This window comes from Eublepharis macularius, chromosome 10 (assembly GCF_028583425.1).
Source record: "Eublepharis macularius isolate TG4126 chromosome 10, MPM_Emac_v1.0, whole genome shotgun sequence".
NCBI classification, from domain to species: domain Eukaryota; kingdom Metazoa; phylum Chordata; class Lepidosauria; order Squamata; family Eublepharidae; genus Eublepharis; species Eublepharis macularius.
The window spans coordinates 31,368,044-31,392,470 of NC_072799.1; the positions used below are offsets into that span (position 1 = coordinate 31,368,044).

Genomic DNA, 24,427 nt, shown 5'->3' on the forward strand with positions numbered 1-24,427 from the left:
CTCACCTAAAGCCCCACCCCACAAGCCACATAAAATCAGTGACTTGGTAATGTTCCTGCTTTTGCTGCCTACAGCAAAAACAGAGGGATCGTCAAGAGTCTTTCAGGCTGTGTGGCTGGTGTACCATGAGGCCTGGCAATCACTCTGCTTTGCTGCTTTCAGCTTGATGTGTCACAAGTCGTGCAAGTCTGACTTACTGCATAGCAGATGATTAATGACTTCATTACCAAGAGTATTCAAGTAATCTATCCATCCACCTCCTCCCCACCCCACATGGCTATGGCAACCAGAACAGTTCAAAGATCAGGTATTTGGAAGGTGTCTCCCTGGGTTGGTAATATGTAGACATGTGTTGCAAAGCATAACTAAAGATCCAGAGTTGAAGGCAAGTAGCTTAAAGCATCTATGAGCAGAAAAAAAACAGAGGCCTTTAGAATGTAGTTCAGGGAACCCGTTCTCTTGTATTACAGCTGCAACCAGATTAGTGCAGAACTTGTTAAATCTTGTTAAAACAGAGAGTCAGCATGGTGCAGTGGTTTGAATGTCAGACTAGAATCTGGGAAGACCCAGGTTTGAATCCCCACTCCACCAGGGAAGCTTGCTGGGTGACCTTGGGCCAGTCACACCCTCTCACTCTAATCTACCTCACAAAGTTTTTCTGATAATAAAATGGAGGAGAGGAGAATAACGTAAGCTGCTTTGGGTCCCCATTGGGAGAAAGGAGGGATATAAATGAAGTAAGTAAAGCAAGTGAGTAAATCTGCAACCAGGTATTAAAGTATGGGCAGTGAGATTCATCATACTTTTGAAGTACTTAAGAACACTCCACCCTGAACGCTAGAGCACAGGACATCTCCAACAGGTTTACAAGCTTTAACAATGGCATGGGGACACATGCATCGTACATGCGATGACATGCAGAATACATCTTGCTCAGGTTCTGCTAAAATACTGTCTCTACTGCACTTTCAATGTAATTAATAAGAATATTTTATACATCACAAAAAGCAGCTAACCATCATACAAATCAAATGATAAAAGCAAGAATAAACCTTTCCTTCCTCACCCAAAACATGAGGATAGAAAAATCAGTGAGAGAAAACTACAGTAGGATGAATTTGCCCACCTCCACAGAGAACACAAGGTTTAAACTAGACATGGGCATGAACAGCATTACAAACAGAAAAAAACCCATGAACAGCCCATTCGTCTGTTCGCAAACAAGTCGTTTGTGAGGCTCCATTCTAAACGAACAAGTGGTCGAACAAGTGGTCGTTGCAAGCCTCATTCATTGCCTTCGTCAGCCATCAGCCGTTAGTCAAGCCAGACAGTCTGGGGCCTTTCAATCAATTCCCCTGGCAACGGCAGGGACTGAACTCTGTCTGAATTGGCTTTCCTTCTGGCTTTAACCCTTCAAAGTACTTCCAGCAGACAGTCCCATTTTTGCCACTGTGAACAGAAAATGATCAACAAAGGGACAACAAACCCATGGATCATGCCTTTCCAGGGGTGCAGTCTCTCTGAAAGTTGGGGGGTCTTTGGAGGACAGTGAGGACTATGTCCCCTGCAAATTTGGTGGGTATTGGACATTGGGAAGGTCAGTTTGTGGGGTGTTTAAAGGACCCTGCCCCTTGCACATGGCAGGAAAGGGCCCTTTAAACTATCAGCTGGCAGGCAGTGGGGGGCAGGGAGAATTCCCCCTGCCACCTGCTGACTGATAGTTTAAAGGGATCTTTAAGGGGCCACTAACAACGAACATGTTTGTGAACAGTGTCATGTCCGTTACTGTTCGTTGTTCATGGATGGCAACGAACAACGAACAGCTTGTTTGGTTTTTTTTCCTGTTCGTGCCCATGTCTAGTTTAAACTACATTAAAAGTCCCCTTAAATAAAAAGTTTTACTGCTTTCCAAAGGGCTAATGAAGACAGCACAGTGAGCCGTCAGGAAAGATATTAAGGCATAATGGAGAAATCACATAAAAAGCTCTGCTCAGCTTAGTCCCCATCATTCCCTGGAAGGCAAGGAACAAGGAGCAAGTCCTCTCTGGATGTGTTCAGATAGGTTTGTGCTGTATATGGCCATCTCTGTTCAAAATCGATACTTTGAACCAGACTGAGGGCCAAGCTACAAGTGACGAATGACGCTTGAACGGCAAGTGTATTTCTCCCTGTTCACTTGCCCTCCACTCAATCCACTTGCCGTTCAAGTGTCATTTGTCACTTGTAGCTTGGCCCTCAGAGACAGAATGGAAGCCAATGGAGATATAGTAATACCAGGGCATGGAAGAATATGCGAACAGGGTAAATACCCCACTGCCCCTCCCCACCTCTTAGGGATCCTGGCAGCCTGTACCTGTAGGACAGAACATTTATCAGTCTTACCCTGGCTGTAGCCCTAAACATTTCCCCTCCTTCCTGAACTCTGTCCCTGTGTCTTCTACCTAAGAGGGCAAAGGCAACATGCACCTGGGAACATAGAACTTGTATCTTTAATACTGATAAAAAAACAGAGACATTCTCTTGACTGATTATCTTTTAAAAAAGCTCTAAATAATTTATATGCAACCTCTAACATTCATGACTGGAATATTTTATGAAGCCATGATAACCTACATATATAATTCTACCAGCGTATTTTGGTAGCGTCCCCCAGTTATCTGGGTTCTTATTTAGATCTTGCCTCCAAGTCCTTTCCCTTCCTCAAGTTAGGGTTACTTGCTATTGACAGATAGAAGAACTGTTTGTGAAAAGCACCCCCCCCACACACACACACACACACGCATCCCTCTCTAGCTGAGCCACAGTTATTCCTCTGCTGTTCTGTATATTGCGAAACAAAGCTTTAAAAAATCAGCACTATACTCAGTATTTGATAAAATTTGGTACAATTTTTTTTAAAAAATCATGGCACGCCATTGCTACATGCTGCAGCCCCCCTCAAGCTAAAGAGATGCTGGAGTTACCAAGAATAATTTTCTACTCCTTTTTTCACAGCATAGGTCTATGCAAAAAAAGAGAAATGTTTGAGACTTATTTGCATTATTACTCCATGTGCCATCACTTAATTCTTTTTCCATGGATGGGCTGCTATGAAAGAGGGAAGGGGGAACTCTTGCATATATTTTATTAAAGCCCAAGTGGGCCTGCTTCAGCAAGAAAGACAAGTCAAAAATATAATGTTGTGGGTACTTGTATAAAAGAGAAAAAATGATTCTGGCCAATATTCAATACATAAATATTAAAAATCAGGAATAGAGGAATTTTGCCGATCTCAAGTTTTATTCGAATGCCAGTGTGATAATAAATTTGTTGAGCTATATTTAATGTGATACAAAAATGTCGGTAAGCCTTTCTAGTTTTTGTTCACTCTAACTAATCTTTCTAGTTTACAATGAACAAAAAGAAAGAAGACAGCGTCATGTTTCCTCCTAGCTTCCATTCCCCCCCTTTGCACACTTTCCCTTGTTTTTAGAGCACCCCCTTAAGGAGCTTGCATTAGCAAGTGGCATCATAATGTCTGACCTATCCCTCCAGTCATATAGCTCAGAATCTTCTGCCATGAATTTTTGCTAAATTATGCTATCCCTGCTCTCCTCTTAATTTTACGGTTTTCAACACAGATTTGCTTTCCTGTGGGAAGGAGATAAGAACCTGAGGATTTTAATTTAAGCTCTGGCCTTGTCTTATATTTTGCAAGAGGGAGAGAGAATATGGGGAAGAGAGGAAAAAGCAGCAGTACTCATAGGTGTTTTACAGCCAACAAGCATTAGGGCCATTATTTGTGACCAAATACAAGTAGTATGAATTCCTATTAAGATATGGGAGTTGCTTCCCAGGGAGACAGCTCCATGCATCTTTCTTTTACCATGCACAATCATGGATACTAAGTCTCACATTATGTATAGCTACGTGCGTTAGTCTTACATCCATGAATGGCCACTGAAGTTTTATGTCGGTACTTTAAACACAACAAAATATGTCAGGAAAAAGACTGCAGTGATCTCACAATGCTAATTTCCAGAATGGTAACCATATTAAATCTGTCACATCAAACACACAAAAGAATCTTGTGGTATCTTGAAGACTACTACATTTATGGATGTTGTGTTACGTTTCACATGGAAACTGTTTCACAAAAACTTTAGCCACATTAAAATCAATTCATTTTTAAAATACTGCAAGAATCCTCTTTGTTAAGTCAAGGCTAGCATATTTGGATAAACAAATACTTAGGATTAGATAGATGGAAGGTATGGGGGTGCAACAATCTCAAATCAAGAAAACACTTTATGCACCTTAGCTGATTTTTTTCTGCCTAAACTGAGATGTAAAGCAAGGGTTATTTTTCTCCTCCCCCTTCCAGACACGGGCAAAGCTCTCCAATTTACACTTTCATATTACCAAGTCCAGTTGCCCTGTCTTGGGTCATGCAGCACTGAAGTGTACAGTGAGAGGGCTCATACTAGTAAAGAATGCTTGAAAGAGCTCTTCGCCTATGTCTCTGTTCAGGCAGAAACAAGTCATTGCATGCATCTAATGTTTCCAAACATTCAATCATTGATCAAATCAAAACGGCCTAACTTCTTTTTAGAAAGCTACTTTTTGAAAAGGAACAGATGCGCATTGCATACCAAAATAGTTTTAAAATGTCTGTTTTTCTTTTTTTGAGGCCATCAAGTTGCAGCCAACTTCTGGTGACCGTGTATGGTTTTCGAGGCAAGAGACATTCTGAAGTGGTTTGCGACTGCCTATCTCTGCGTAGTGACCCTGATCAAGAGAAGACAAGATCAGGCTACCTGGACCATGCACGTCAGGGATGGTCTAGTGTCAGGTATTTCTAGTGTCATTTAAAATTATATAAGTCTTTATTACCTGTAGAGTTTGGAAGGAACACAGGTTGCTGCTTATCTACTATTTACAGCTCTCCTGCCTTTTATTTTGTTCCATTATCTTATCCTACATTAAAAACATTTATTTGATCATGGTTTGACTCAAGCATCATGCCCAACTATAATTGAACTTCCTTTATTACGTCTCATGTGCTGTTTGAATTGAGATACTTCTGTTTCCCACAGCTGCAGTTCTAGTATGCAGAAATTTGTAAACGAATATATTTATATATTCTGCCGTTCCTTGTGGCTCAAGAAAATGTTTGCCAAATGGAGCTGGTTGACTAAAAGTTTGCAAGACTTTCGCTCTCCTGAATGTTTGTTTATTCATTTAAAGTGTTTTCTCTCTCACCTATTGGCTTCTAAAGGGCCACAACTTGAGCTCTGCAAGCCAAACAGAAAGGACAAATTTACTTTACTATACCAATATGAAAACAGTGACCCAGAACTTCTGGAACATGAGCTGAACCAAATCAAATATTAGAACATTTGATTCCATTGTAGCATAACAACAGATTAATAACATATTGGTATGTTTTTAAACAGATGTTATTAATTGGGTTGCAATTTGTTCAGTGTTTTTACATTCTTTTGTGTTTGTTTAATCATCGTATTGTATTGTTTACTGAATGTTCCACCTGTTAGTCATATTCAATTGCACTGTGTTATCCACCTCGAGTCTTAGTGAGAAAGGTGGACTATAAAGAACATTAAATTAAATTAAATTAAATTAAAATGTCATAAACCATCTAAGTTTCTCTCATCTAAATACGTTTTGTACAACTGGTATTTGTCTTTCAGCATGAATCAGTGCTGGGAAGCTTCTGGCCAGGACAGGCTAAAAACACTGAATTTTCAAGTGCTGATGTGTACATTGTAGACATTTCCTTCCACTTTTTTTTAAGTTTGACTTAAGTTGCCATAGTAGTGAGATAAGCAGCACATTAAGCCCTGCGGGGCATTTTCTTATTTTTGCCATCAAGTCGCAGCCAACTTATGGCAAGGCATAACATGCCACTGCCTGCCTCCGTGTAAGCCTCCCTTGGTGGTCTCCCATCCAAGTGCTAACCAGGGCTAACACTGTCTATGCGATCAGGCTATCCTGGGCTATCCAAGTCAGGGCAGGTTCGAGTAAATTAGGGAAGGCAGTTAATGTGCCTGTCCACTTTTTAGTGCAAAGCAGCTGTAAAGAAGTTAATCAAGAGTAGCAGCTTTCAAACGAAATGGAGAAAAAATGATGTGTCACTATAAAAATGAGCCCAGAAGTCCTTGAGCTCAAGTTTCCTTATACTGTCTCATGCATGGCTCAGGATTCAAAAGGCTTTTAGTTTATTACCAACCATAGATTATCATTAGACTGGAGCTATGGTGGTTTAATCCTGATTTACAGGTTAAGTATAGTTTTAACGTAACCACCCATATTTGTTGCGAACTAGGAAGCTTTTAAATTTCCAAGCCCCACATAAAAAGGAAGGAGGGAAATCAGAGAAGGGAGTACATAGGCCCAAGTAATTTCCAAGGTTTATACCCATAATGACAAACCTTACAAGCAAGTATAATTCATTGTCATGTCTAAATGGGACCAAGTAGTCAATTCAAAAGCGCACATGGTGAAGGAAAGCAAACTATAGCTTGGCATGATGGCTAAATGGACACACCTAGTTTATGAGTGGCTGGCTAACCAGAATAAAAAAAGACATCGTTTGAAGAAAGTTTTCAAACCATGGTTCATTTTGGCAGGATACAATTATTTTTCCAAATGGTATTTGTTCAAAGTGGCTCACAATATTTTTTTTTACTTCATTTATAGCCTGCCTTTCTACCCAATGGGAACCCACAGTGGCTTACATTATTCTCCTCTCCTCCATTTCTTCCCTCATAACAACCCTGTCAGATAGGTTAGGCACAGAGTTTGTGACTGGCCCAAGGTTACCCAGTAAATTCTCATTGCACAGCAGAGAATCAAATCTGGGTCTCCCAGATCCTAGTTTGTCATTCTAGCCACTACACCACACTGCCTCTCACCATTAAAAATACAGAATAATAAAGCTAAACAATAGAACTAGAATTAGCTTGAGGCCATCAAAATATATCAATCAGTACCAATAAAGCCTTAAACACAAATTTGGGCCGGCAGTAGCATAAAAGACAGACAATTCAGGCAAACAGTCAACCAAACATTACCTCATGCTTTGACACTGGCAAAGAAGGTAAAAGACAAACTTTACAAGAGAGGATATTCCAAAACTTCAAAGCCACAACAAAAGTGGCCTTATCTCTGATTGCCACCCACCTCACTTCTGATGGTGAGGTAACCCAGAGAAGAGCCTCTGAGGAAGATCATAGAGCAGAACCACAAGTGACAAAAGGCACAGATTGGACACTTGTCTGCTTCCCTCAAGTTTTGATGGGAAATGTAGGCAGCTTGGCGGAATGTTGGACAAATGACAGTTGAAAAGTCCATTGGTCAGCAGTCAGAGAGCGAAGCTGCGAGACCAGGATGCCTACATTTCCCATCAAAACTTGAGGGAAGCAGACAAGTGTCCAATCTGTGCCTTTTGTCACTTGTGGTTCTGCTCTCAGTCAACAAACTCTAGTAAAGGTCAGTGCTTTGCCTCTGGATGCCCCTACACCACAGAAACTGGAGTGCTGCTGAGCAGACAGGAAGTGAAACAAAAGAAGCCGTTCCAAAGCCAATACATTTGGAAATTTAAACAATGACTAAAGCAAACCATAGTGAGATGTGATGTCAGTTCTACAAAGACAAACTTCAGAACAAATGCTAACTTATTGGTTGAAGTGGTAGGGAATGGCTACATAGCTACTGATCATGAGATGCTGTTTTGAACTTAATTACATAAGTGAGCCCATTCAGGACACATTCACAAGCCAGAACATTAATATACAACACAGGACCTGCATGATACATGCTCTAAAACTAGGGCTGTCAACTTCCAGAGGGAAGAGCTAGAATTCTCCCAGAATTACAACTGAGCTCCAAACTCTAATTCCTCTGGATTAAATGGCACCCTTGGTGGGGGGGATTCTTTATGGTATCACATTCTTGCTGAGATCCCTAATTCCATCCAAACTCCCCCCTCCCAGGTACCACCCACAAATCTCCAGGATTCTTCCAAGCTGAAGTTGGCAGTCTAACTAAGAGTCCCTCTACACAAGACATCTGACACGTGAAGGACACATGTTGGGAGATGCAATCTTAGCCAGGAAGAGTAGCTTAAAGACAGAGCCAGAGGCAGGGCAAAGGCTTTGCTAGACACTGGAGCTGTGTGAAAGGGCTGTGAAATGCCAGATGGGAAACTTCAGCTCATTATAATCTCTCCAGGCCCAAGCCCATCTCTGGAAGGCAGCTCCAGCCCATTTCCATTCCTCACTGTCCTCTGGCTGCGATCCCACAGTTTTAGACTGGAGAGGTGAAACTGACAGAGCCTTGGAGGAGGCAAAGATTAAATTAACAAACTCTCTGAGGAGCGATCTCTGCGGGCTCTGTCTTTTTAAACTACCCATCCTGGCTAACATTGCATCTCCCTACGCTTGACAAACGTGTCAAGGTGTCCCCGTGTAGAGAGAATCTAAAACTGCCTTATGTTTCTGAAATACAATATCTTTACATTTATCATCCAACTACTAGCCTCATGAATAACATGAATTCACGTTGCATCTTTCTTTTTTGCAACCCATCACATTGACAAAATTTACACACACAACAACAACAACTGACTGGGAACTCAGTGTACCTAGAACAACTTTTTAAAAACATGGGAATACAGTGAACCCTCCAAACGTGCCTCAGCATTAGTACAGGTTGCTACTGTGTACTAAATTTGGATAGGTACAAGAAGTGATCTAATCTAGAGATCTGTGAGAATAGAAGCAGTCTTTAAACCCACTGCTACACTCGCTCTCACCCATCCATATTTAGATCTGACCAGTGATGTTAGATTTGGCCTGTGAAAAGTAGAAGGTGAGGAAGCGAATGGGCTGGTGATCCAGTGTCTTAGATCAATAGCACTAAGTGGTTAGGCAGTGTGTTTCAGTACTATGTGAAAGTCAGCCATATGCCAGATGTAAGAGTTTCTCATTCCTTTCCTCCAGTTTATGCCAAAGTCAGTTGTTTCCTGGAAAAGTAATTTCAGAGGCTCTACTACACAGAAATATTTACCATTTTTATTAAAGACTGGTCAATCTGTCTGTATCCCCCCAGAGTAATGGGGCATCTTCCAGACAAATGTCATTTTTAGAAAGTGAAAGGAAGAAGTACAAAAAGGTGGGAATAAAACTGATGATCATTTCAAAACCGGCAATACTAATCTTAGACAGACTACACTGTAGATTTTGGTGTAAAGGCCAAAAATACCTTTTCCACAACTCAGAAACAAAAAAGAAAGATTGTTCAAAATTTGAGTTTACTGATTATTGTCAGCTTTTGTAACTGCACATTGTACAATCCCACCTCCCACCCAAAACATTGTCAGGGGATGAAGCAGAAGTCTGTAGCATCGATTTTATGCTTTAAAAGACTACATGTTAATCACATTTAAAATATGTATTTGAATTCAAATATAAAAATGAGCAACCTGTCCCCCTTCAGGCCCTACCTCCCCAAACTGATAGATGTGCCAGCCAGCCAAAGGTATAAAACGGCATAATGTTTAGCATTTCCCAGTATCCTACTGAGGCCAGAATGAACTGAACTTGCATGGATGAAAATAACAATGGAGCTTTATCACAGGACACATATTTATTCTTACAGGGACTGCATTACATTCAGGGTCAAATGTCTGGCCAGTTCAGCAGGCAGCACCAAAAGCAGTCTTGGCTCAGAGTCATCCCATGCCAGGTTGTTCCTGTTTAACCATCATCTCTGCTGTATTCTAGTACAGGTGAAACAGGAGTATGATTGCATAACTTCCCCACAGGAACCAATTCAAAGGCCTTGAATGAATTTCACAGTGGTGTACAAATCAGAGAGCTGCCTTTGCCTGAGTGAAGACTGCGCTGCTTTTCTCTACATTTCATCTCATTTTAAATCCAGCATAGCTTGAGTTACCTGTTCAGGGGAAAGAAAAATGGAGGCTGGCCCACCACCAGAAGAGAAAATCCCTTAAATATATCCAACGAATAAATCTGGGCTGATTCCACATAGCGTTTTTGCTACACCTTAGCTTCTTCACAGCAACTCTGTAATTGAACTGCCTGGAGCAAAATGTCCTGCCCCTTTAGTGGACATTAATTAGCAGGTAATGTTATTCACCTCCGTGCCATGAAAAGCTTCAGCTGCCCATTTGCACACATTAAGCCTCTGTAAAGGCGACAGAACGTTTTTCTCCAGGCCTGTTGGTAACCATAACTATAATAAAGCCATAGTATTAAAAACTTTAATGGAGAGGGCTTTAGACCATACTTTAAAAACAGGTGCATGCCTGTTTTTTAAGGGACGATCACACACATCGTCCCTTTCCAAAAACACATTCAGTTACATAATCAAATACTACTCATACCCTACTCTACCCAACCCAACCAAAATGTTAACTAGTAACAAAAATTATAATTAGTTCGAATCCTTTCTATGGATTAACTGCTGATCTTTATACTTAATAATGGAAATGTGGTAATTTTTTCCCTGCTCTTCTGTCCCAGCAGCCCTGATACTACCCAAATTTGCATCAGGTCATAAATTCAAGCCTGCCAACACATTCTACATTCTAGAAACCATAATATTCTTGATTTTCTCTTCCCCCCTTCCTTTTTTGTATTAAATATCTAGCCTGGTGAATAGTTCTGGAGAATGTGAAAGATTTTGTAGCATTTTGTGATGCTTTGCATATGTTTTGTTTTTTTTAACACCCTGCTGCCCCTGCAATTCAGTAGTAATGTTGCATGAAACTTCAGTTTCCTCAACTTTAGGTGACAGCAAACAACAGGTGCCTGCTGCCGGCTTCCCCACTGCTCTAGATGGGTGTGGAGGAGAAAAGGGAAATCTCCACTGCAGGATCTCTGGCTGTAACAGTCCCAGCAGGGCAAGAAGTTAGATGCCTGGACGTGTCTTAAAAATCATTCAGAACTAGAAGAAAAAGTGTTGGCCTGCCCAGCATCTCAGTTATATGGAACACTCAGTGTATTGTACAGACCATTTCAAAACCCACTGCAGGTAAACAAAAATTCTCTCAGCCAGTATCTAGTAGAATGCAGACTACAGGTTGCATTGCACATTGAGAAGTGAATGAGCAGCAAAAAAATGCAAAACTTCACAGGTCTATGAAACTAAATGGCCCTGTGTCATGCTTTAAAGCACCTTGTCACACGGATGTCATAATGTATTATGAACATTAAAGGTTAACGGAAAAGGAACACACAAGGCTGTTAACCTAAAAAAAAAGTTCCTATAATGCCTCCACTGACCAGGCTGAAATGGAGGCATTTAGCACATGAAGCGGAAGTGTATCACAGCACTCTTCAAAAGAAAAGTGCTACATACATATAATCCTAGGCACCTGCTCTTGTGAATATCAGAGATGAAAAATTATCATTGCCCCACGGTTAGACCAAGGCAACAATCCCCTTTGCAGCAACCCCAAATTAGAACTCCTACAAACATTCCTTGGTATATTTGGGCATTTTAATTTTTAAAATGAGGATGTCACTCGAATTTAGTGGCTATTTTGAATCGGTCATTATGATCAGATGAAAAGAGAATGAAATGCCAATTTGTATTCCGAGTAGTGGGGTGACGTGTTTGTTCCAGTTTTATTGCACTTGCCCTGATGACAGTCTTGTGAGTCTGTTGACTGTTGTTTCAGTTTTCCACAAGGAAAAATGCAGCAAGCAATGCAAATGTCATCCAAGATTCAGAAGTGCCTTCAATTTAATCTCCAGTTATTGGCTAAAATATACTAGTTGCTTTCCTCAGACTAGTTGCCTCTTCCTACATTTCAAAAAAGTATTTCCATACATTGGAATTCTAGTGCTGTGTGTTTACATGAAAGCACCATTTCCTCAGCTACCATCAGTGGCCCCTGAACTTTGGAATGATTTACCTTGGGATACTTTGGCATCTTTTCTGGCATTTTTTCAGGGGCAAAAGTTTTCTTGTTGTTCCTTTCAACAAGAACTAAACCCTGCTGCTTTGTTTTCTGCTTACTTTTTAACAATATTGTTGTGTTGTGGTACAATATTGTTGTGTTGTGGTTTAGAAAGAAACAAAAATTGTTCTATAATTTGTTGCATTCCAGTGTCATCTACAAAAACTAAATTAATGCCCACCTGACCGATATTCCACAGAGGATCTTGAAATAGATTAAGTAGTAAGACAGAACAGAAAGTTGTATATTAATGGACAACTTCAAATATTCTCACTATGATTGAGTTAATGTCTCTTTTTTTATTAACCCAGTCAGAGTGAAAATAGCTGAAGCTGAAGGCACTTAATCTATGTTATCTTCCTTTTTGTAAATCACTTTGGAGACTGTTGCAAAAATGATTCATCCAATAAAATAAATAGAACTTTACACTGAGTTCTGTATAATTTTATTCCAACTTTAAAAAAAAAAGCCTAATGAAAACAACTGCTGGAAGCTTCAACTGGGAGTAAAGGGTAGATAGGTGTGAGGTGATTAACCCTTTCTCTTTCTGGGCTCAAAATCACTACCCCCAGGTTTACTTTGTCCCTTTCACGGGAAAACAGATTTATCCATGTATTCCCCTGCAAGAAGAAAGCAGTCTTGAGGGGGAGAAGATGAAAAGAGACATGCCTAATATAGAAAGGGTTAATTGTTCACCAGCCACCCTTCCTTTATCCCTGATTAAAGTTTCAAGAGACTATTTTTTGTTTTCATTATAGATCAGATGAACAAATTGTGATTAGGAGTGGACAGAAATGATCAGCCAACTCCACACCCTCAACGGGCAGAACATGTCTCTGGTCTGTCACCTACTTCCCCAGCTTCAAACACCTCTTTAGCCCCAAAGCAACTCTGAACATAACTTCTCGATCTCAATTCATGAGCAATATTTTCAGTTCCATCTGAGTTTACTTGGGTTGCTATTAACTTCCATAGGGAAAAGAGATGGGTATAATGTGGCTGTCATTCTAAATCCCTTGCTTCCTGGGGATGACAGCAAGAGTCCAGTAGCACCTATAAAGCCAATAAAAATTAGTGATACAGTATGAGCTTTCATGAGCCACAGCTTGCTTCTTCAGATATGGCTAGAATATGAGTCCATTTGTCCTTATATCTTGGAGAATGGAGTAATTACAAAGTCAAATGATAATAGCCAGTAAATGACAAAGGTGGGCATGATTGAATAGGGTGAAGTTGCAGAGGGATAGTGGGTGTGGAGAAATTGTGTATAGCCAAGCCCTGTGCTTTAGTCACATGTGGAGAAATTGTATATGGCCAAGCCACATCTGCTCCAACCCCTCAGACAGAGAAGATCTACACTTGCAGAATCTGCAACTGACATTTTTGCAATTACAGTATCCCCCTGACCTAGTGAGAAAGATGATTGAGAAGGCCAGAATGTCACCCAGGGACAGCTTGCTACAAGACAAGCCAAAAGAAAATAACAACAGAACACTGTTTGTGGTCACCTACAGCCAGTCCAACACATTATCAATGATGACCTACAATCTATGCCGGATTATGACACTTTCCTCACACAGGCACTGGGGAGTGACCTTTTCTTGCTTAGAGACAGCCTCCTATCTTGAAACAACTACTCACCCACAATAATGAACTACTTAATACTATCATGGACTCTGGTACCAAGATCTGCAACAAATCAGGATGCCAACTTTGCTCTCATATCAATCTGAGCAACATCATCTGTGAACCAAACAACATTAGCCGTACCATCTTGGGCTCATCCTCCAGCTCATCCTCCAATGTGATTTATGCCATCACGTGTCTACAATGGTCCTTCACTCTCTACACTGGACAAACTGGCCAGTCCCTTCAACAAAGAATGAATGGACATAAGTCTGACATCAGTAACAAAAACATTCAAAAACCAGTGGGAGAACTCCAGGACATTCAGTTGCTGACCTAAAAGTAGCAGTTCTCCTGCAGAGGAATTTCAAAGGGAGATTAGAAAGAGAAACTGCTGAATTGCAACTAGAGATGGGCATGAACAGGAAAAAAACCCGAACACGATGTTCGTTGTTCTTTGCTATCCATGAACAGGGATTCACGAACATCGACGGGCATGACATATTCATGAATATGTTTGTAGTTGGAGGTTCGTGGGAGCCAGAAGATCCCCCTTGGGATTTAGCTGAATTTGAGCCGGGGAAAGGAAAGTCCATGGGTCTCCCCCTTTCATGTCATTTACTCTTCACAGTGACAAAAACTGGACTGTCTGCTGGAAGCTAATTGAAGAGTTACAAACTGACCTTCCCAATGTCCAATACCCACCAAATCTGCAGGGGACATAGTCCTCACTGTCCTCTGAAGAATCCCCAAGTTTCAGAGAGATTGCACCCTGGGAAAGCCGTGATCCATGGGTCCTGTTCTTTCCTATCATTTTCTTTTCACAGTGGAAAAAACTGGACTGTCTGCTGGAAGATACTTTGAGGGGTTACAAGCCAGAAGGAGTTCAGACAGAGTTCATGCAGTCTATGCCTATGTTGCCAGGGGATTGATTGAAAGGTGCCAGACTGTCTGGCTTTACGAACGGCTGACGAACACCACAAAGAGGGCTTGGAATGAACACATGTTCGCCAGGAATGGGGCCTCATGAACAGTTTGCTCGCGAACAGCAGATTGGGCTGTTCATGGCTCTTTTTTTGTTCGTATTGCTGTTCGTGTCCTTCTCTAATTGCAACTGATAACGAAGCTCAAGACTATGCATCCACCTGGACTGAATCAAGACACTGACTTCCTGTCTCATTCGCAATGCTATTTCTCCACACCCACTACCCCTGTACATACTCTACCCTATTCAATCATGCCTGCCTTTGTCATTCACCAGCTATTATCATTTGGCTTCTGTAATCACTTCACTCTCCAACATATAAGGACAGATGGACTCACATTCTAGCTGTATCTGAAGAAGTGAGCTGTGACTCATGAAAGCGCATACCCTACCACTAATTGTGTTGGTCTTATAGGTGCTACTGGACTCTTGCTCTTTTCCACTGATACAGACAGACTAACACGGCTACCCATCTTGATCTATCTTCCTGGAGATCCTTTTTTATGCACCCCTCCCCCCCAAAGGATTGAATCACAGATCTCCCAAACAATGTGCAGTTCAGCCCTAAACCAGTGGTACAAATCCATAAAACAAGATTCAGCAAACTGTCAAGTGTTAGGAGGTTTAAGCATATGAAGCAACATGTACAGATGTGTCAAAGGAGGTAGAAACGAACCCTGTACCTACATGCCATGCTTTCCCCACACACTGATCAGAACCTAGGAACCTGTGCCAGAGTTCAATCCAAGGTGATTGGGCTGAGATCAAACGCCATGATTTATTCTCTGCACCACCATACACAGATAATCATTTCTTCTATCCTGTGTGTCTGAACAGAGCTAGAATAAAAATAAGTGCATGGTTCTATGCGGTTTGAAGCTACTGTTAAGCAAAAAATCACTACAGTTTCCCAAACTGTTTCATCAGCATAAGACAAACAAACGGCAACAAACAAAGACATTTAACGAGTTTGGGACTCTAACTGATTTCAGCTGAAGCCAGAGTTGGGAATGAGGTGCTGTGACTGACTTACTAGTTAGTAGCGTTGCCAAACTCCAGGCAGAATTAAACTGCTCTCCAGACAATAGGGATCATTCTCCTGGAGAAAATGGCTGCTTTGGAGGGTGGATTCTATGTCATCACATTCCTGCTGAGTTCATCCCCCTCGTCAAACTCTGCCCTTGCCAGGAATTTCCCAAGCTGGAGCTGGCAACTGTAATTCCAGGGTAAATATGGATTTCCTGTATGGGGCAAATAATACCCCCAAGTTTTACAGAGTTGGGGAAAGGGTACAATGGGAAGATGGCTGAAGCCCCTTCTTCCATTGCACCATAGTCCCAAATCAGGCATGATGCACTTGAGAACTGAGGGAAATCTGCAACTCATGTCTGACTGAAATAAGAGGAACCCAGGCAGAACCCCTTGTAGATTATAGCATGTGGTTTGGTCTTAGTTATCGTATGGGGAAAATGGAGCTTTCTGGACAATTTTCAATATTAAATTAAAACTTAAAAATTTTTGGCCAAAGACGTGGACATATACACAAAAATCTTGAATGATAAATGTTCTATAGAGTTTTACTCCAGAATCCATGAATGTACGGTTAAGAATACTTGCTACATAGCTGACTCAGAAGTAGAAGCATTTATAAGCTTATGACATTCCAACTTCCAAACTCCTACCAAAAAAGTGTGCATGTTTTATGAGAAATTATGTTTTAAAAACACCAGTGTTTATAAAGTGTTAAGTCTGAGTAGAACATACAATACTCTGCCATAATTCTGCTGTTCCTTTCAGCCACACCTAGGGTTGCCAGATCCTCCAGGCTTGAAAGTGTGGGAGGGGAGGGGTCATATGGGGACACAAAGGGAGTACTCACCTTGTGTGTGCATGCTTCAGAGCACTTCTGTTTCACACCAGGAATGATGTCATTCCTGGTGTGATGCGGAAGTACTTTAGGGCACACGTGCTGCAGGGGTCCTAGGCCTGTTCCTGAACCTCTCCACATCAGCCAGGTGAGACTCAGGGCCAAGCTACAAGTGACAAATGACACTTGAACGGCAAGTGGATTGAGTGGAGGGCAAGTGAACAGGGAGAAATACACTTGCCGTTCAAGTGTCATTCGTCACTTGTAGCTTGGCCCTCAGGGAGCAAGTGATCCCCCATCCCCAACAGGGGCCTGGTAACCCTAGCCACAGCTAACTCGTATCAATTTCTAACAGGCTAGCCAAAGAAGGTGTTTTTGGAGAATTCTGAACCAATTTTCATTAGAGGCATTCCAATAATAGAACAGTGTCCATAACTGGCTTCATTTTAGAACGCAGAGTTTACATTCACCATTCAGCTTTTGTCAATGTTATTATACTGGTACCACCAGTAAAACTAAATTACTGATAGTCACTAGCTTCATATTAGATTCAGTTCTCCTTGGGATGAAATAAATTCACATATTTTGGTTCGATGGTTTAGTTGGATTCACCAAGCAAAAAAGAAGCCTGTGATCTGTTTGAGCTACCCTAAAAGTCCATTAAATTATATTAAGAACTTTACTCATCATTGTGGAAATTGGGTTTTTTTTAAAAAAACTGTAAAAATCTAAGCTCCAAGAGATTTGGACTTCTGTACTAATGGAAGTATGTTAATTACCTAAGATTTAGCACACCAAGTCTTAGCATACTTCAGTATAAACAATACAGTTGCAGGTTGAAAAGGAAAGAATCCATCCCAGATATCAGTGAGTGGCTGAGATCAATGGTTTGAATGTACAGTATTTTAAAAGTATATCATCTAAAAGGTATGAATAAGAAATAAGTACAGGAGGCCTATCTGCTGAAAAAAGCTTCTTTTGGATTGGCAAGGCAGCTGTGGAAGAGGAGTTTAAATTTAACTGACAGAATTCAAATTTTTCTGCACCTAATTCAATCCCTAACAAAGATAAGGTACATTTTCACCTGAATGTCTGAACCACACTCATACAGACATGAAAGAGAGAGACAACAGACAGAGATGTGTTCTTTTTACTTAAATAATTCTAAGACCCATCAGACCTGGTTCTAGAGTAGGTACAGTCGAAATTTCTGAGAGCAGCCCTTCAATTGCCCCACTGTGTCGCAAATGCAAACTTGTGCTTGGAAACAGGTACAGTAAAAGTGGAGGCTTGGGTGTATCTCACCTCCATTAGTTAAATTTTAAGTCTCAAGGCTTAACACTTTGATCCTTTGAGACAATTATTGATCTTCATGGCTAAAGGCAGTTGAATCAAGCTAGCACATTTGGGGTTCTCCCCTTATTCTGTTTTAGGAATGGGACATGAGCACGCGAAACAAGTTCTAAAGCAAAGGGTGATGGATACGGAGTCTAGAGAGGCTACCAACTTACCTGTGTCTGGTAAAGTCGATATACATAGCTTCCACAGCTGCTTATTGCTTTCAACTGGAGCTTTCTAGTTACAGGAAGACACTTTCCCTTGCCAGATGTCAAGCACTACCTTCTGAGGTTTGGGATGGGTGATACTAAAAGGTTTCCAAGATGGACAGGCTATGTCCTTGTGGTTCAGGAGAGATTGAATCTATGGAGAATGTTCTACTTTGTTGCCCCTGGCATCAAGAGGTTCGCTCTAAGTTTATCCACCCCTTGCTTAACAAGAATCCTGGTCAATCAGATTTGATGTATGTAAGAATATTACTTTTAGATGAAAAGTCACTGGTGGTTACATACTGCAACATTTTGTGCGGCAGCCTGTAAAATCTGTCAGAATTTGGTTGCTTAATTTTATTTATACACTTGTAGAATTTTAATAATTTTACATACAATTTATTAATACGTATTCTCCTGTATTGTTATTTGTAAGAATCATTTTGAATTTTTGTACCTGCTGTGATGGTTGGGAATTTTCCCAAGATTCGGGCTGGTCTAAGACCGTATTAGTAAAGATTGATTGATCTTGTTCAAACAATATGTTGCATGAAGATATTTACCTGGGAACAGATTATAATCAATTCCCTACTGTATAAAGGGAAAAAGTAAGTCCACCCATTTTGGGAGGATCAATTGCCATGCTTCCCATCAAGTTATTTAATTTCTAAAAAATGCTAAAGTCAAGCTGTTCGGAAACTATATTTTCTGGCCTCAAGTCTTGTTATTGTACCCTATATGGCTCTTCAGCTACTTACAGTTGAGGAAAGGGTTCAACATTAGAGACTGTTGCAGGGTTGAATACTGGTAGTAAAAGCATTGCCCAAAGCAAAGCTCTGTTCAAATTCAAGCAAGCACATATTTATGTACTTTGAGAGAGAGTCTGACTCTGGTTTTTGTATTTCACAGTAGGTACTGTCATTGTCTTTATGTTTTCCCTGTGTTCCCTGCCCCTGTATCTGCAGAACTCTCCAAAGAAGAACAAATCAAAAGCATTATTAAAGTTCATGGTTTGAAAATATGGATTGAAATCCGGCCTTTTAAAAAAATCCAGTCCGATGAAGGGTTCTAGGTAACTTGAAACCTCTGACATTGTTTTGATTGGTCATAATAAAAATGTATCACATGGATTTTGTTTGGGACCAGCGCTCCTACATGGAACTTCCCTTGTATAAGTACTAACTGCACACTTGTTGACAATATGACCTCTCCCATATGAACCTAGTTGTCCACTCCAGCCATCTTTGAAGGCCCAGCTTCAGGCGCCTCTGCCATCTAAAGTCAGATGGGCAGCAACCTGAGAAAAGGACTTTTTGGTCATCTGTCGTCTTTCTTTTGTCTGGCATACCCTCAATAACTGTTATTGGCTTTTCTCCCAGCTGTTATGTTTGTTTATATGTTTTAATTGAATTATTGTATATATATTTTAATTTTTCTAAATGTTGAAATGGTTTAACATTTGCAACTTTGCAGACCATATTTGGGTAGAGAGGTGGCATAGAAATGTTTTAAATAAAAAAAATACACACACGTGTTGTATACTGGGCTGAGTTGGCCGAGCAAGGCCTCTAAAGTAGTTACTGTTTTGATTGTAATGCACTATACTGTGTTGAGCTTAAGGTTCAGTCAAGGCTCCCAATGCCTGCATTCTCATTGGTCCATAATCCCTGCAATATCACTGGTTACTTTTTCAAGGCAGCAGCCAATCGGTCCTCTATAATAAAGGCCAATCAGTGGCCTGCCTACTTCATACATTGTATATAGTTTATGCAAATGATGGTATTGTAAAGTATGTGTTCTCATTGGCTATCAGTTATTCTTGGGGTGGAGCTGCTGCATATATACTGAGGGCTTCTGTTCAGTCTGTCAGTGTGTTGTGTTCCTGATAAATAAAGAGCTGTTGAATTACTTCATGTCTGAACCCACTATTTAACAACATGAATGTAGCATGTGAAGGCAAATTAATTTTTAAAATGTTAAGTAAAATATTTCTATTTAAAGAGAAATTATTACCACTTGTGTGGTGCTCATACATAGGAAGGTTTACAGACAGTGTCAGCTAATGATGAACAAGGAACAGAATCCCAATGCAGTACTACTATTAGGACTACATTTTGATTCATCCTATTAATTAGACTCATAGCTAGCAAAGCACTTCAACACACGCGTGTTCATTGTCTGTGGCCAGCCAATCTTGCACAAGCACCTCCAAATCATCTCACTATCTGCAATCCTCACTTTATTTCTGCTTGCATCAAAGCAATCCTTTGTGTAGAGGAGGAAGCGTGCAAGTAATTAACGTTAATTATATCAAGAGGAGCTCATTAATGAAAAAAAGATGGAAAATAGAGTTGTCACCTGACCAGCTTTTTTAAAAAGAACATATGAATCTGCCTTCTCCTGAATCAGGCCATTGGTCCGTCAAGGTCAGTATTATCTACTCAGATCGGCAGCTGTTCTCCAGGGCCTCATCCTGCCCAGTTTTATAATGCTTAGGAACCCAGGAAATGGAAAAGCTGACTTAAGATTCAGTTAAGGTATTCTGTACTAGATTATAGATTAGTGCTGTGACTGTAGAAACTATTGGCACAGTACTCATCTGCTGGAAGAGAAGGTTGGAGTTCCTAATAACTGAACAAACGAGAAAACTACTGTATTTTGAGATGTTTTCTGTCCTTCTAAAACAGATAATCATAAGTGAAAATATAAATACACATAAAACTCCTCTCCAACAGTGTCCATGCGGGGAACTGGACTTATTACTGTTTCTCTGACCTACTGCCTTAAGGCACAGGTAATTAATATTCTCATTATGTTATTGGTCAACTGTTCAGCCCAACATGGCCAAAGAATTAGTTGATGAATAATCTTCTCCCCCCAAGGAACTCAGTCTGGTAATGGCTTCCTTAAGTGGGGGTGCTGCAGCTCAGCAATAAGGCTATGGTTGCCAACCTCCTGGTAGGACCCGGAGATCTGCCAGAATTGCAACTGATCTCCAGACAACATAGTTAGTTCCTCTGCAGAATCTGGCTGCTTTGAAGTGTAGACTCATGGCATTATGTTATAGCCAGCTGAGTACCTTTTCCTCCTCAGGCTCCACCCCCAGATCTCCAAGACTTTCCCAATCTGGAGCTGCCTAAATAAGGCACATGCTTTGCATAAAGATGTCTCCTTTCCTGTTCAATCCCTGGAATTTCAAGTTAAAGCATTTTAGTGAGTGGGAATGAACTTTCTCTGCCCAAGACCCACTGATACTCAAAACAGAGAATACTGATGTAAAGGACAAGTAGTCTGACGGTGTAAAGCATATTCCTACGCAACTGGATGCAACAGCCATTTTCACACACATTACAGTAAGTATGACATAGGTTTGTGTCCAATCACCATTTCATTGCCAGAGGGATTCCTAAGAAAGAATACAATATCATAATATCACAATAATTGCAAAATCCTATGCCAAAGTTTTAAGTCAGTTTTAATATACAGCTCAACTTTTTTGGCTATGTGCTAAACGATACTCTAAACCTAAGAACAGAAATCCATTCTACATTATGCCAGTTTATCACCCAAAACATCTTAAAGACAATTTACCTTTCAGATAATGTTTATTATTGAAGAGAAATTACAACACCCATTACTCTAATATAATGTACACTGATCAATTTTCAGCACGAGTTCCATAGCAGCAGTTTTCCAGAATGATTTATCAATCCAGATCAAGACTCTCTTTAAAAAATGATTGTTCTTCTTTCAGATAGTTCTTCTGACATGTTTTAGTCTGTGGAATTTAATTAATCCTCATACTAACTCATTATTCACAAAAACTTTGGTAACCTTGCACAGGATGCCAGATTCATCTGTTTGTCAGTTTTCATGGAACTTTTAATCTGGTTTAAAGGCTAGTCCATTCAATATGATGGATACTGAATCAAAAGTAACTGGAGATTATAAATGTGAACATTGTGTATTTACAAATCAAAGAATTGCCTCACCCAATTAATTGTAAATTTTTATCTCTTGAAGCAATTCACACACTGTAATTCTACATGCTGCTTATATAATTAAATTTCTATGTAACTTCTAAGTGAAGCAAATTACTAGGCCTCTTCGAACAAGGATTTCTAAAAATAAAACTAAAAGTTCTACTGGGCTGCTGCTGAATGTGCCACTTGCTGAATATTTTTACACAAACATACCAACAGATACAAGATACTTTGCATTACGTTCAATCTATTGATTCAAAGAAATAAGCTACGGAGTTAGTACTTTCAAAATGAAAAGTGTTTTGAATCTTCACTTTACTTACTATGTCACCATATTAATAAAAACGGTCAGGCCTGTTTTTAATTTAGAGATTATAATTGTTCTATTGTCATTCATTGTTTTTAATACTGGTCATACTGTTTGATTAATATTTCTGTGTGGATTCATGGAATTTGGGGTGCCTGATATTTTTCTGTATGCGTCATGGTAAATTGCATACATTGCATCATGTTTAAATCCCAGGAGTTTGCTTATTAGATGAGTGGAAAGTTCACTAAAAGAAAATTGTAGACAAAGAGAATATTCCTGCAGTTGGGTGAGGGTTTAGGAACACAGGTAACACATTCAGATAAAAAACCCTCCAAGCTGCTTTAACAAAAACACAACCCCCCACCCCCTTCTAGATTCTGCAAAGGGCTCATTATCTCAAACTGTGAGCCTGCATGATCAAAGCTCTGTGAAAGGTCAGGCATTCCACGAGGAGTGACACTGATGCCTGCAAGCACTCTTCCATCCTACATTTCTCGCAGCAGAAGCTTCAGCCCAGCACCTATTGAAGCCCTTTATCTGGTTACCAGGTGAACCTGCAGATTAGACTTTGAGTAAAGCCAGGCAAGCTGCTGTCTCTTCTTCATCGTTCTGAAGAAAGAGCATATATGTTGCCCCCTCCCCTGCCATTCTAATTAAATTTGAATAAAATGTAGGTGTGTTTCTGGTTGTAAGTCTACTAAACAGACTTTGAGTGCAAATTCAAGTCCTTCTGCAAGTACTTTCTAAGGGAACTTTAGGGAAAGGCTTTTCATACCACAACACACTCCATGCAAACTACAAAGAACAAACTTCTTTGATATCAGTTCTGCAAGACAGCATAGCTTTACAGTTCTTACTGGTCTTGGTCTTGTGTGTCACACATTTTCTGACCTACAGCATCGCATGTTCAGAATTTGTCTACACAGAAGACCATGTATACATTTCCAAATAAATGATGAAAGCAGCTCCCAGCCACATGATTTTAGATGTATAGTTAAATCAATTAAATACCTATAAAGATGTATAGTTGTAAAGGATGCTTAAATGAAGCAGTTGTAGGTATTGGAAGAGATACAGAAATAGCTGCCCCTTAAGTCATGTTTAGTGTTCTGTGCTCTGAATGGTAGCCAAGATTAGACATGGGCATGAACAGCAATACGAACAAAAAAACCCCATGAACAGCCCATTCGTCTGTTCGCGAACAGGCCATTCGTGAACAGACGTCACAAGCCTCATTCGTTGTGTTCGGCCGCTGTTCGGGAAGCCAGACACTCAGGCGCCTTCAATCAATTCCCCTGGCAACGGCAAGGACTGAACTCTGTCCAAACTCCTTCTGACTTTCTTTCTGGATTTAACCCTTCAGCTTCCAGTAGACAGTCCAGTTTTTGCCACTCAGAAGAGAAATAGACAGAAAAGGGGGGGAACCATGGATCATACCTTTCCCAGGCTGCAATCTCTCTGAAACTTGGGGGGTCTTCAGAGCGACCAGGAGATTCTCTCCTCGTCCCTCTGACAGCGGGCAGAATCGGCCTTACAGTGGTGGCAACTCTGCCTGCTGTCAGAGGGACCAGGGGAGTCTCTCCTCATCCCTCTGACAGTGGGCAGAAGCAGCCCTACAGTGGCACCGGCTCTGCCCACTGTCAGAGGGGTGGAGAGAATTTCTCTGTCCCTCTCGCACCTGTCAGCAGCAGCCCGGCGGCTCTGGGGTGGGGCAGGGGGGTGGGGGGTGGAGGTTGTGGGGTGTTTAAAGGGCCCTGCCCCTTGCACGTGGCACGAAAGGGCCCTTTAAACTATCAGCTGGCAGGCAGCAAGGGGGAATTCCCCCCTGCCACCTGCCAGCTGATAGTTTAAAGGGATCTTTAAAGGGCCACGAACATGAACACCGAACATGTTCATTAAGAAGACATGTTCAGTACTGTTCATTGTTCATGGATGACAACGAACAACGAACACGGTGTTCGGAATTTTTTTCCCATTCATGCCCATGTCTAGCCAAGATCTTTTGGTGAGATCACTTATCAGAATAAGAAGAAGGTGATGGGGAAAAGAAATTCATCCCATCCCCTTTATTCTGTACCCCTTATCTTTTAGTAAAAATTTAAAAATATATATATAAAAAA

General features: G+C 40.7%; 1 protein-coding gene across 2 annotated transcripts in view; it reads right to left on the reverse strand.

Moving 5' to 3' along the window:
- Positions 1 to 24,427, reverse strand: part of LEF1 (lymphoid enhancer binding factor 1) — a 122,093-nt gene that overhangs the window by 49,523 nt on the left and 48,143 nt on the right. The gene's annotated exons all lie outside the window — the stretch shown is intronic.